Genomic DNA, 15,223 nt, shown 5'->3' with positions numbered 1-15,223 from the left:
TTTTCATGTATTATTTCAAATGGCCAATCCTTTTTTAAAAAATCAATTTTATTTTGATTTTAATGTCATTGCTCAACATTCTCTATTTGCATAAGACTACACAGGTATTTCATTTTAAGGGTAACGCTGTAATGATGTGGGGCAGTATCCTTTTATGCATTACTTTAGTATCAGGAATAGGTGCATTTGGGCCAATGCCACCATCATTGACAGCAAATGCCAAATCTCCTGGAATATCTCCTAATTCAGCTTTATAACTCCTTAAACAACACCATCTGAATTTCTGTTTGTTTTAGCATCATGAAAAACTTTTGTGAATATACATATTCATCTTTAAAATTTGGCTTTGATTGATGAGTGCATCACAAAAACATAATCCAAACTGAAAACTGAAAAAATACATTTCTAAATTGTGAGATAAAAATGGCTGTCTGAGTCCAGCCATAAGTGGGTAACATAACTGTAAATGACCTTTTTGAAGTAGAAAAAGGGTCTGAACAATATGTAGTAGATTAAGATGGCTGACTGGATGAAAACATCTGTTTATTTCAAATTAAAAGTCATTTGTCAAAGATATTATGTCTTGTAGTAACGTCTCTACTTGTTTTCACTTTTACTCATACAATTGTAATAGTGTCAATTAAATGCTTCAAAGTGACACGTCTGAGCCAAAAATACATAAAACGTGCACACACATCAGCAGTTATATCTGTCTTAAGTAAATGTCTAAATGTTACATGTCTAAAGCAGATAGTTTAATAGCTATCATTACATGCTGAAATTGCAGGCTTTGGAGAAGAAAAGCAAGGCGATTCAGTCAAAACACTGACTGCGGTTCAAATCGACACAGCGCAGCAAATTTACAGTAGTTGTCCTTAACACAGTGAAAACAGCTATCCTTTTTCAAAATCAATGTTGATGCTGCTGAAGTAAAACTTCTGTTACCTCTACAGCCAAGGAGTTAAGCATGCAGCTGGAGTCATCTGATGTGGTGTGATTCCGTTTGATCATAACAGTAAAGCGATAAGGCCATAAAATAGCTTGCCCCAGGGGTGCTGGAGCCTTGGCTCAGCTCACCTCTTGCTGTGCTTTGAATATTTCACACAGTCTCCAGGCTTAGTGCAGGGCCCAAGCACAGTGATATTGTGGTCCAACCAGTAAAGCAGATGGAATTCTGGATGTTTATCCTCTAATCTCAAAGAACAAAATAACAACAACAGCAAAAAAAAAAAAAAAACCAAACAGTGGAACAAGGCAACAAGACAGGCTTCAACCTTTACTATGTGAAGCCTGCTGTGGGATTATTTCCTCTCTTATGATTGACACAGCAAACACAATTATGTATTTTATTCAAGACGTTTTGCCCACAATGTTACTACAAAATCATTGCAAAAGTGCCAGATGGGGAAATGTATTTAAAACTCCAAGGGCAGGGAGTATGTATAAAAGAACATTTATTACATTTTTCCTCGTATTATTGATCTAAGTTAAAGAGCATGAACCAAAAGGATTGCCCTTTTAGAATATACCTTCATCAATCACAGATGCCCTTTGTGAAACTATTGTAGGATATCCAGCACAGCTTTCTCTGAGGGTAAGCTGTTTCCTCAAAGTCATTTATTAGCAATATTAGCTTAGAGCATTTAGCTATATACTGTAGCATTCAGCTCAAAATTTAGCCATAAAAGTAAATTTCTACGATTTCTTAGATTATCATTGTGCTAGACGTCCTGGTTTAAACATGTCTGATTTATCATTTAATTCCTTCACCTGGGAAATTCCATTTTAGAGGAGCATTCATAAAATTGTAGATAATCCATACATTTGAGAGGACAAATGGGTGTTTTGTCATCTTAAAATATACATGTAGATCTGATATTCAGGTGTATTCTTTGAGGGGAAACCTACTGATACGTGTATTGGTCTGTCTATTTAATTATACTCAGTGCAGAATTTATCAATATTAACATTGCTATCTTTCCAGCTGACCTGGAAAGATAGCAAACGGAAACAATAAATGAGAAATGACTCAAGACATATCCTTGCAGACTTCAACAAAACAAATTACTATGTATACAAAGAGAACAACCTTCTTTTTATTACATATTCTAGTAACGTCCCTGTTACTAGATGTATGTTAACTCACGTACAAATCTACCTTTTGCCACTATCACTTGCTACTGCTCTGAAAAACCTCACTCTTGTGTAATTCATTTGGTGATTGTCCATTTCAATGGTAGAAAAGCCAGCAATCTGGGAACAATTCTTGTTTACTGCCCTTGTTTAACAAACAGTCTCTTATTCCACCTTTCTGAAGTCACACTTACATCAAAACCTACTTAGCAGCTACTTAAAAGTATTTAGAGCACATGCGGTATTCTGGTGTCCAATGAAAGAGTCCAACAACTGAAAAATGGCACTGGCTGAACAAACTGCTCAAACAGCGATGCTGCCAATAAAACCCAGTGCACATCATACAGAAAACTTGTCTTGCTACTCCTTATATACTGTTGCTATGCCTTGTATTCTATTCTGCTGGTATTTCACTCTCCTGACTGCATTTCCAGTTAGGTCTGTATTACTATTGCTTATATTCAGAGGGCAGTAGGACCTGGTTTGTTCCATGGGTACCCATAAGATTGGTAAGTAAGGTAAGTAGGGGCTGGCGTCGCCATCATGTCGTTTATCAGTGGTCTAATTAAGTAGGCTGCAATTTGCTTAAATTGGTTTACAGCATTTGGATTCTGATTTCAGATGAACAAGTGCAGTTTTTTTGCTCTTTGCTCTGCAATTAAAATCACATTTCCTGAGCTGAAGTGAACAGACAGGAGTGTTCTCAAGTCCTTCAGTTTAAGTTTTTTTATTTGCTTGTCAACAGCCTGAGGTCCTTCAGGACAAATGCGGGACTAATGAGCTGCAGTGGTGAGAGGAGAAACCGCTGCAGAGGCATGTGCTCGAGAAGCTAATGGTGAGTAAATGAAAGAGACTTCCGGAAGCCAAGGGAGAATTTTATTTCACTTTGTGCAAGGAGACATGAGAAATGCCTCACACCGCTAACTGCTTCATAAGTGATTTTCTAGCGATGAGAAATGGCAACGGCACTAGAACCCTATTCATTCACAGCAGAGTTTTTCTCAGTGTGGGTTGTTAAGAAGAAATGTATCCCAATCAAGGCCTTTGTCTGTCACCACCCTGCTATAATTGCAAGTGTGGAAAAATTGTGTTGCTATGGATTGGATGGATGGAGTTAATGTCATGGTCACTATGCACAATAAAGCATTGTTGTTGCTTTTTATTTTGTGAGCCCATATCTTTATGTAAGGACTAACTATGCTTTTGTCACATTTTTGGGAGCAAATATTGTTTTGTTTTTTTTCCCTCAAAGATGTTTCACACCTCCCTTGGCATCTAAAGGCATTAATATATAGAATAAAAATGGTGACATTGCCACCATTCATTCCAGGAGTTACAGCAAATGTTTGACCTCCCAGGCTCATTATTTTTTCTTTATTTAAGATTGCGATCATCAATGAAGGAATGTGGTGTTCCGCGTGATGCACAAATATGAACCCACCCAATGTCAGATTGGATTAACAGCAGCCAGTGCTCTCGGGGATTGGTTACAAAAATATACAATTCTCTCATAAGTGCGCAGTGTAAAACATTACCAGTTGAAAATATTTGGGACAGGGAGTTAAGTAAAGATGCCCTTCACCTAGACTGGCACAGAATTTCCTCAAATGTAAACTCGTCTCAAAATTTGAGCCACCAGTTGATCAACTTCAAGATAATCCACAGATTTTATCCCACTCCTTACAAAATTTAAAGAATGGGACTAATTTTTAGTCCTAATTGTACTTTGTGTCCAAATTCTTCTGTAGGCACAGTACTTCACATGTTTTGAGAATGTGCTAAGGTGAATGCTTTATGGACTCATGTGTGTAACATCATGGGGAAGCTACTCGGGACTACGATTATCCCAGGCCCCTGTTTATGTTTGTTGAATGATGACACCACACTGAACACTACACTGATAAATTAGAGAATCCTTAAATAAGGAAAGAACCCTTTTATGTGGTTTTACGGCAGCAAAGAAAACTATATCTTAGAACATCGGGTTAATCAGGAGATAAATGTAATAAGATTATGGCTGATGAATGTACAATATATGGCTAACTTGGAGTATTCAACTGCCAGGCTTAACAGGGTGAAGGCCAAAACAGTGGTAGATATTGGTGACCTTCTTAGAGATCAGTGATGTGTGTCTTTATAATTGTGCAAACTTATTTCCTTTCTTTTCTTGGTTATGTGGTATGCAAATGTTTTCCTTGACACTGTCATATGTTTTTATGGTGATGACGGTCAATGCTTCTGTGTTCTTGTTTTTGTTTGTTTGTCTTCCAAAACCTATAATAAAGCTAAGTTAATCACAAAATTGTATATTGTTAACAAGATGTATCACACACCCAAATGCAATATCCTACACTAGCCTATATTTTGTTTTCCTTTTTTCATCAGAACATTACTTTTGTATAAGTGCAGTTTTGTGGTAAATAACTTGCAAGAGGGCACAGTTGAAAGGAGGCACGTTGCTTAAAAATTCCTTTGGTTCAAATTGCAAGATGCAAATGCCAGTTCTCGTGTATAATTTCCCAGTTATTGACTCTCTGAATTTTGTGCAGCCCCAGATCACGTTCCATATGCCCAATTACCTGTTTCTGGCTTTTCCACAGAAATCCCTTTTCCACTGAGAACATATTCAGCATACAAATTACAATTCTCAGTGTGTGTATTCTCTTAGATCATACCAAAAGCACATATACATATTTCAGAAATGCAGTGTAATGTGCTACAAACTGTGTAGCTCAGCTCAGATGTATAGAGCAAGTCTATAGGTTTCTCATGCACACACATGTACTGAACTGATTTATAGAGTAAAATGGGTGGAGATAGACCATTGGTGATTTTACTTTCTTAGAATGCAACAATATTCAGCATGATCACCTTCAACATGAAAATATTACAGGACATGATAATATATACATGGAAAAAGGCAAAGACCCCGTATGAGTGATCACTTTTCAGACAAAAAGGAACATTTGACAGGAGAGAGAGCCGGAGCTTCTTTGGACAGAAATTCTTCCTACATTTTGTAAGCTAACGTATGAATGCTAATCAATTCTAATACGAAGGTCATGTCAACAGTCAATCCTTTTAGCCTCATGACATTCACCTGTCACAGCCATAACAATTTTAGGTTGAATTGGTTCAGAATCATATCACTCTCATTGTCACCATGCATTTTGGGATCCAAGGACACTCACTGCCTTTTTCCTGGCATCGCTCTTTGCAATATGCAAAAATTTAATAGTTTTCCCTGTATCCTGTATGTTCCCCTCATCTGAATTCTTACACGGGCTTTTTCCACTACAAATGAATATTCAATGCACAATAGACTACCATAACTATATAACTAATATATGCACACATAATTAACACAAATTATTTTACAATTCCCTTATGTATTACATCAGATTATATCCAAATATCTGTATGCAGAAATATAAATCTAGATGAATGCAGGTTCCACTGTTGTCAGTATTCACTTCCATTTTGCAAAAAAATAAAATTAAATAAGTCAATACTTGCACTGCCTGTACCTCACCAAACACAGCATATGTGTGTATATTGCATATTCTCACATCCCACGATTGTTTCACCAATAAACAGCCATTCATTTTGGTAGTCCTGCAAAATACAAAATCGACATTAGTTATTTGCAGTGGGTCCATTTGACTGGGTGGCTTACCAGCTTCATACACTACACAATTAATACATTACTTTGCTTTCATTTTGCTTTACCTTACAAGTGTCAAGTCTCTATATGAGTGTGTAATATCTGTCAAAGGTTCACATATGTTCACATATACTTAGAAGATTTAGCAGTCAACTCCGATGCATTTTGCAGTTTGTAAAATCATCTCTCTTCCATCGAGTATGGAGCATGAATTCCATTTTATATTTCTGTATTTCATAAAATGTGTTTCTCAAATCATTTGTGAAGGAAATGGGAAGAAGTGTGAAAATTTAGCAGACTGTGTTGAAGAAAGAGCTTTAATGAAGTTATTGTGGCAAGATTAGTTCTTCTGTCCAAACAATATTCCTGGCCAATGTTCATTGATCTTGCCACAGACATGGCTTCAGCTGTTTTGTACTATTCATTTTGGCATGTACTAAGTCGTCTCCTCATTAATGACATGAACTGACTCCTGGAATGAGGAAAAACAATTGTTTGCTTATGTAAGACCAGTGTACCATGTGAAGGGTGTAGCTGAAAAAGGGAGGCACACATGATTGAAATCAAGACAAAGACAATTGAACAGTCACTCTACCAAGCTATGAGTAGAAATGTTTGATATGGCATGTGATTTGTCAGACTGTACAGATTAATTCAGGTACTAGGTTTTCCTCATCTGACCCCCTGTATTCACTGTATTAGGTGTTTTGCATATTTGTGTACAGTAAGCTGATTTTATCATTCCAGCTCATGGAAGCATTGTAGAGATGCGCCCTTATTCACTGAACATATTTAGCCTTATTTGCCAGCAAGTGGTAGGTTAATTTAGGTAGCCAAGTTGATTCTTTTTGGGCAAACTGCTGCAAATCAGTTTTGGTGTCTAAAGAAACTGTAGCCAGACACAGCCAGCCAATGTCACAGTGTGGCTGAAAACATGACAAAGAAAGCCATTGTAGGTAAGGTGTCTTTTGCTGCTGACATGTACTATATTAGAAAATGAAGGCCCTTTTCATGATTTTAGATTGATTTATATCTGACAATGGCCTGGACTGGCGGAGTTGTTTTGTTTTTTCTTATGACAGCAAGTGCACTCACTGCCTCATATATAAAATAAAGGAGCCAGTTCTTAAACAGGCTCTTGTTGAAGCTTTTTTGCAGACAGTGTGCTCAAGATCAGGTCAAGCAATGCATGTCTCTTTGGAAGTTTCAAAACATGTCAGGACATGAAAGGAGAATATCAAAAGCTACTGTATGACATTGAGGTTATCTTTAACAGATCCAGTGAGAAATTTTTGTAGTAACAACCAATGATTTTCCAGAGGCTTTGCAGATTTTAGTTGCTTTTCCCAGCTATCTTTCCAGCCTTTAGTTTATTTTTCCAGACTGTCTTTCAGATATTTTCTTCCTGACTAAATAGGTCAAATTCAGGATTTCAAGAATGTCATATGCATACTATTTTGTCCACACCGACAAAAATGAAGCCTGAATTTAAAAATGGTGCATAGATGCAAGATGTCTATTTTTGAGGTGTTTTAGCTGCTTTAGCTTTGTGATTTTTTTATTCAGCTTGGAAGACTGTGTTAATGGTCAACCATCAGGCCTGGTAACAATGTAAAGCTGCTTTGTGACAACTTGTGTTGTAAAAAGTGCTATACAAATAAAATTGAACTGAATTGAACCGTCACTTGGAGATCCTGAAAGGGCAGATTTGGGACATCTTCCCTGAAAGACAACACTCTACAGAAAAGTGTGCACAAGCGCTCACAACATCCCTTCCTTTGAGTAAACTTCAAACAGGTGCTGTATGTCACTTACATTGGATGATCTCATGTGTGAGCTCCTGCTGTTTGCTCTGACTTTTTCATGCAGACTTCACTAATAAATAAATATTGTGATGAACAGAATGCACCTTCTGAGCTCCCACAGCTTGATTTGTGTACTGGGGCCTAATTAATTCTAATGTTACCTGGCACATGTGCTTTAGAGAGGAAGGAGACCATAAAAAAGAGAGAAGTGGTGTGTTTGTTGGGTGGTTGCTATGTAGTAAGTTTTCATGAGGCAGAAACTGTCCATGGCTACGGCCTGAAGAATATTCACTCATACTTTGTAGAGACAAAGTATCCAATCATTTAGGTTGAGGCTGAGGTCAAGGTTACAGCCTGAAGAATATTTAAGCTCTTTGCACTTAGGCTTTGAATTAGGCTGCGGATAAGTGGACACCTTCACCAAAACATCTGGTAGTACATCCACCTTGAAGTATTCTTGAGGTGTGGCCACTCAATTTAAGTATTACCATTGCATTTACTCGAGCTTCTGTTATTTTCCCTACATCACAGTTAGAGTTGCATTAAATATATATGATATGATATATATACATGTGTTTCTAGCCCGGGCTGGGGTAATTGTATTAGAACTTCACCTACTGCACCTTCACCCTGGCCACCCCTTAAGATACTGCACTGAATTTTCATGACCTGTGAAGTAGTTAGGGAATTTGTGTGTGGAATTTTTTGGAGTGTTGTTGTGGGTTAATTTCCCTGTCATTCAAAAAACTAATGTTTTTATAACTTTTATAAAGATGTTTGATCCTTAGTCAACTTTATTTTTATAATATTGAGCTCACAATAGACTGAGAGATGATATGAAATTATATCTATAGCATCCCTCAACATACAATATACAATATACAAACAGGTTCATACTGCAAGATTATTCAGTTTGAGAAATTCAGTTTCAAAATGTGAGATTCTGTCTCTGAAGCGGTTTAACTGGGATACGGCAGCCAGAAACCCCTAGATTTGGTCTGGTGGAGTTATGAAAGGCCTAGGAACAGTTACCTCTACACCTCAATGATCATCTCTATTAAACTTCAGATTCAGATTATCTTTACCACTTTCAGGTTGCATAGCAACTATTAAGACAAATACTCTACCTCAAATGAACTGTTTTCTGTGACACCCACCCATTTTTGTTCATGTCCCTAGACTACCTAACATTTCAGTTCTATGGAAAAAAAAAGAAACAAAGAATCCTACAGTCTGTCAACGTAAAGGCCTGGTGGAACACAGGAGTCTGCAGACTCACTTTCATCCAATGCTATGTTCCAAATCAAAACAAAATGTTATCTTTCAATGTCTGGAAACAAAAGGCCAATCCACTTGCATCATATTTAGCAATAATTCACTTCAACTATGAAAAACCACAGACCACTCAATAGGTCAGGGGAGCCTTGAAGACTTACTTGGACATAAAATTCCATAATATATTTGGCCCTCTGTATTCAAAGACCTAATACACTTGCAAATGATTTGAGATTGTCTATATTTTTATACTTTATATGTGGTAGATGCATGTTTACCATGCATATCTCATCTTTAGAAAAACAAACTGCTGCGCTGTGATAATTTCTCCATAATACTGGAAGCATTTCTCAAGCTGCTATTGCAATCAAATACAAGCTTACATCTGTGTTCCATGTCAACCTATACTCTCTCACTGTACTCTTAAACCTTCATAATTTACCTTCACAGTTCCACCAAATTAAATCGTCAAGCGCCTCCACCCCTTAATTTCTCTGTGGTAATGTACACCAACAAACTTTATTTTGCTGTTGCACCGTCTGACAATCATTATTACCTCTCACCTTTTTATTGCTCTGTTAGTCTGTGTACATCCTTTCATCTCTCACACAGAGAGGTGGCAAATGGTGACTGAGAGGAGCTGAAAGATTACAATACTTACAGGAGACAAATACCAATTACACACACTATATGGCCAAACGTATGTGGACACCCCTCCTAATTATTGAGTTCAGGTGTTTCAGCCACATCGATTGTTAACAGGTGCATAAAATCAAGCACATGGCCATGCGATCTACATAGACAAACCTTGGAGATAGAATGGGTCATACTGGAGAGCTCAGTGACTTTAAATGTGGCACTGTCATAGGTCACGTCATGTGCCCTCTTTGTCATAAGTCGGTTCGTGAAATTTCTGCCCTGCTAGATCTGCCCCAGTCAACTGTAAGTGCTATTATTGTCAAGTGGAAGCGTCTAGGAGCAACAACAGCTCAGCCATGAAGCGGTGGACCACGCAAACTTACAGAGTGGGGCTGCCGAGTGCAGAAGTGCGTAGCACGTAAAAACTATCCTCTACTGAATCACTCGCTATAGAATTCCAAACTGTCTATGGCTGCAACATCAGCACAAGAACTGTGCGTCATGAAATGGGTTTCCATGGCCGAGCAGCAGCACACATTAAGCCCAACATCACTATGCGCAATGCCAAGCAACGGCTGGCGTGGTGCAAAGCACGCCGCCACTGGACTCTGGAGCAGTAGAAACACGTTCTCTGGAGTGATGAATCACGCTTCATTATCTGGCAGTCTGATGGATGAATCTGGGTTTGGCGTGTATCGTGATACTATCGTATCGTGACAAAAGCATATCGTCCCAGCCCTAGTGCCTACTGTAAAGTTTGGTGGAGGAGCGATAATGGTCTGGGGCTGTTTTTCAGGGTTTGGGCTAGGCTCCAAGTTCCAGTGAAGGGTAACATTAATGCTACAGCATACAAAGACATTTTAGACAATTGTATGCTTCCAACGTTGTGGCAATGGTTTGGGGAAGGCCCTTTCCTGTTCAAGCATGACTGTGCCCCTGTGCACAAAGCAACGTCCATAAAGACATGGTTTGACGAGTTTGGTGTGGAGGAACTCCAGTGGCCCGCACAGAGCCCTGACCTCAACCCCACTGAACACCTTTGGGATGAATTAGAACGCCAATTGCGAGCCAGGGTTCTCGTCCAACGTCAGTGCCTGACCTCACAAATGCTCTTTTTGCTGAATGAGCACAAATTCCCACAGACACACTCCAAAGTCTTGTGGAAAGCCTTCCCAGAAGAATGGAGGCTGTTATAGCTGCAAAGGGGAAGGGGTGTACAGTGTATGTTCACAATTGAGCAAATCAATCTGCATCCTGTAAGCCTAGAAGTTAACCCTCATCTTCTAGCCAATGATGCAAGATGGCCGTAATACTTGTCAGAGCTTTTCACTGAGAACAAAGCCCTGTCAAAAAGCTTGGTTCTCTCTCGATCCCTGCAACCACCACTTGACCATATCAAAGTGTGCTTTGTGCATGATATTATAGTATAGAAACAGAAAGTGAAAAAACATGCTTTGCTCTTTCAGCAGTTCATCATCGACTAAAAGTATTTAGGGCATCAAATCTGGTTTTGTTTTAGCTATATACCTATTACATTAAAACTCGTTCAATTGAAAGGTTTCAGCCTTCGCTTTTTGTAGGTTGCAGTGCTGGCCATTGATCTTATTTGCATTCACTACTCCTGGCCTACAAGATGAACACGTGCATATTTCACATTCACATTCTTCATTGATAGATGTAAATATGGTTTATATAAAGAGATATAATGAAAATACAAACTATAACCTGTATTGGCCATAAACAATGCACAACACTATAACCTCTGAACAAACTCTGGATTCGTTCACTTGGATTGATTCACAAACGAATGATGTGAGCTGTTTTTAATAGTGGCAAATAGCAGGTTATAATGTTAAGAAGTTATGAATAGTGATTTGAGGGATGAAACGTGAAAAGGGCAAGCTGACGCCTAAAAACGGATTTATCTTTCACTGTCTTTGAAATTGATACTTAATTATGAGGTGACATTTTCCACTTTGTCTCTACTCAACAGTTGGGTTAAACTTGTCTGATTAAAGGTTTCACTGCTTGCAATTATTGCATTAATTTATAAATGCCACCAGCTCTGAGAAACAATGCAACGTAACTAGATATGTCTGAACTAGATCCGTCTATTAACACTTGCAAACTTGCAATTAAATTGCATTAGTTCACTAAAACAATTTATTTAATTGAACTAAATCCGTATTAAGTTTAGCTTCTGGTGATCTATTTATCTGCATAACTTAAGAATCCAGAATTGCCTATAGCATATAACATCCATTTATAAGAACAGTTATTGTGAAGATCACAACAGAGTTAGAGATGTTTGAACTAATGAAATTCAAGTGTTTGTGTAAACTGCATGTAGAGACTTTCAGACTAAAGTGTGCTCAGAAGAATTCAATGAAACAATAAATGGTGAAATGTTGATTGTTTCAAGGAATTGTTCATAGTCAATGTGCTGATCAATATATCATGGTTATTGTGATGCATTACTGAATGTAGATCCCTAAAAATCTCTGGCCATTGTTTTGTTGGGGCATCAGCTGAAACCACCATGACAGTGAAGGTAATATTCAAAATACAGGTAGTATGTTTTAAAAGGGTGTTATGTTGTGCAACCTGAAACAGAGGGAATAAGATGCTTCCATGCCCACAATGGTCTTACAGTGACACAGTCTGATTAGTTTAGTTGTCCATGACTTTGAACCTTGTTAAAAAAACAAAATTGAACCATGAGATCATAACATCCTTGGCTTTCATGCATGGAGCTGTTTCTACAAAGCAAAAAAGTTTTTCCTTAGTGTCTTCGTAAGTGAAAAAGTACAGTACATTTATCATATTATATTTTAATAATTAGCTAGCAGGGTATAACTTGTTTTATCTTCCTGTGTGTTCAAAACATCATATGCATTAGAGATACTCATAGTATCTGTGTACTTGACAAACACACTTTTACACACATTATGCGAGAGGACATGGCAAGAGAAAGCCAGGATTGAATTAAACTGAGAAACTGTAGTGTAAAGGGGCTCCCAGGGTTTGAAGTGGAGTCAGTGAAAGACTCCAGAGAGGGAGAGGAGAACAGAGGGGAGTGAAGGAAGAGGGCAGATTTGGAGAAGTTTGGTCCTCCTGGATGCACTTACACCATCTTAAACTAGTCTGAAAGACCTACTGAAAAGGGAGAAACAACTACATCATCTGCAAAGAAAACACAGAAGCCACAAGAGAGAGTATCGAGCACAGATGGAGAAAGTAAATAGAAGTGGATCTGAGATAAAGCTTTGGTTTCACATGCTGGATATTTTGAAGAAGTCAAGTGTTGTATGAAGAAACACAAGCCGATGCTCTTAGTACAGAACAATCCCTCAAAGAGCAGACTGAGTAATTAAAAGTAGAGCAGGCAATTAAAAGATCTACTCAATTTCACCTGTAGACTTTGTCTTAATATTTGGCCTTGCTAAATCACATATTAATTAATTAATAATACTCTGAATAGGTGCTCATCTCTTAGTTCATTTTCAGCATTTATGTAAAACAGTAACTGTGCACAGAACCTCGCACGCAGTAAACAAAAATATTACTATGGCAGGAGCAGTGAAAGATGACTGCGGACAATGTAGCAGCAGCTCTGAGAACTTATGTTGATTGCAAGTGAAGGAGATGGCTTTGAATGCAAGTGTCTTCATAAAATGACGTCACCGCTACAACGCAGGATGCCAATTAGCTGTGGTGTGAAACAATGTGTTTGTCCTGTTTATCCCCAAAACCAATATTGCATTTTCACTCCGAAAATCCAGCAGGCCCTCATCTTAACTGCTGGGTCTCCCCATGAGACACTGGATACGGGCTTATTTGATGTTATTATTTTTACTAGTTAGGTGGCATTTATTCCCCACCGTTAAATTTAATGATCGTTGTCAGCTTTGTCACATAAACGTGTGCTGCCTGCAAAAGATATTCCGTGGAGTAATTTCGCTGAGAGCCAGTCGTAATATCTGTCCAAAGCTTAACATAATGCAAAACTCTCCTGTCACAAGAGGGTATATGTGAGTGTTGTTGTGTTTCTCAGTGTGGAGATATAATTAGCCTCTGAGACATTCTGCTAACTGTTTTCAGAAAAAGTTATTCCATGTGTTACGTGTGGCATCTACAGAATGTTTCACTCCCGACTCAATTATTTGTGCTTTACTGAAGGTAATATATCATAACAGGCTGGAGGTTAAGAAATAAATCCACTGGGGAAAAGGGGAAAAAGATCTGCAAGTATACTGAGAAAGACAATATAAATAATGTAGTTACATTTCTCTTATTCAGAGAAAGCAATGTCCAATTTATAAATTATCATTACTTGATGCCCCACAACTGCATTCTCAGTATACAGTTATCTGGGGTTTTGGTTGCCTGTACGTGAAGAAGGTGAGGAGAAAGTATTGTCATGTATTTTTCTTTTTCTGCTTTGAAGTACAGTATTATTAGTATTTGTAGTTTATACCATAACCCTTGAACAGCAATTAAAAGTTAAAATGAGCCCTCTTCTTGGACCTGGATTTCACTGACACACCTTGTCTGTGAAACCTGTAAGAATCTGTCAGTTATAATAGTAAACACTTTGAATAGTGTCACAGATGAACTTCTGCAAACATTTTACAAGCCAATCTGAAAATTACAAAACCTTCATTACCCTTTCCTTAAAATATGTCTGAAAAATGCTGTCCTCTAAAAGGTTGTGTGAAAATTGAATGAATGAAAATGAAATGTGCAGGTCAATTACTGGCATAAAATATCAGTCCAAAGGCCAGATGGATACATAGTTTGGCCCTAATATTGAAGTTTATTACAAGTCATATTAAACATTATTTAATGGAAGTTGTGTTGTAGATCACTTGTAGCACCCTCAGCTATATGTCCACATCATAACAAAGCCTGTAACTGTCCAATGGGTAGTAGTCATGCTAACGTTACAATTGCTGAAACATGATGGTCAAATAAATACAAAATTAATACATATTTATTATACACAAGAAATATAATACTGCGTTAAATAAAATAAATGGAATATTCCACATCAAGAGATATGTTGTAAAAACCTGTTTGAGTTGGGTTTATTTGCCCTCAGCAAACATTTGTAACAGTAATAAGCAGTATAACAAGACATGAAAGATGTTGATGTTACACATGTAATTGATTCCATGTTTCCTCGAGGCTGCTTTCCTCCTGATCAGCTAATAACCTTGCCAGAAGCTTGCTATGGGATACACCTATGACTTTACTACGAGAAAAGTGTGCTTGACCAAAAATACATGCATTTCAATATATTTCAGCAAATAAGGGGCTGAATATCATAACGTATTGCAATATTAATTCTATGCAGACATGAACCAAGAACCCACAAAGATAAGGACCAGGGAGACTGGTTAAAATGATATTATGTTTAGGAGAAAAGGGATATTATCATAATGACAATCTCTTACTTGAACAACTATAACACACACTAATAATATTAATAATAACAACGCGAAGACAAAGAGAATGCAAGTCTTCCACTGTTTCCTCTGGTCATGTTATTTGCATTATGTTTCATTGCATATTTCTTCCAGTAAATCCATGCTACATTAAGAAGCATGTAAATCAAAGAATGCCTTTAAGTGCGGTGGTATATGGAAATGACTCCCCTGCAATAATGTTACTATTCACTGTTACTATACACTTATTTAATGCCCTC

The sequence above is a fragment of the Megalops cyprinoides genome, chromosome 18 (genome assembly GCF_013368585.1).
Source record: "Megalops cyprinoides isolate fMegCyp1 chromosome 18, fMegCyp1.pri, whole genome shotgun sequence".
Classification (NCBI taxonomy): domain Eukaryota; kingdom Metazoa; phylum Chordata; class Actinopteri; order Elopiformes; family Megalopidae; genus Megalops; species Megalops cyprinoides.
Note: the sequence above shows the minus strand (reverse complement) of the source record.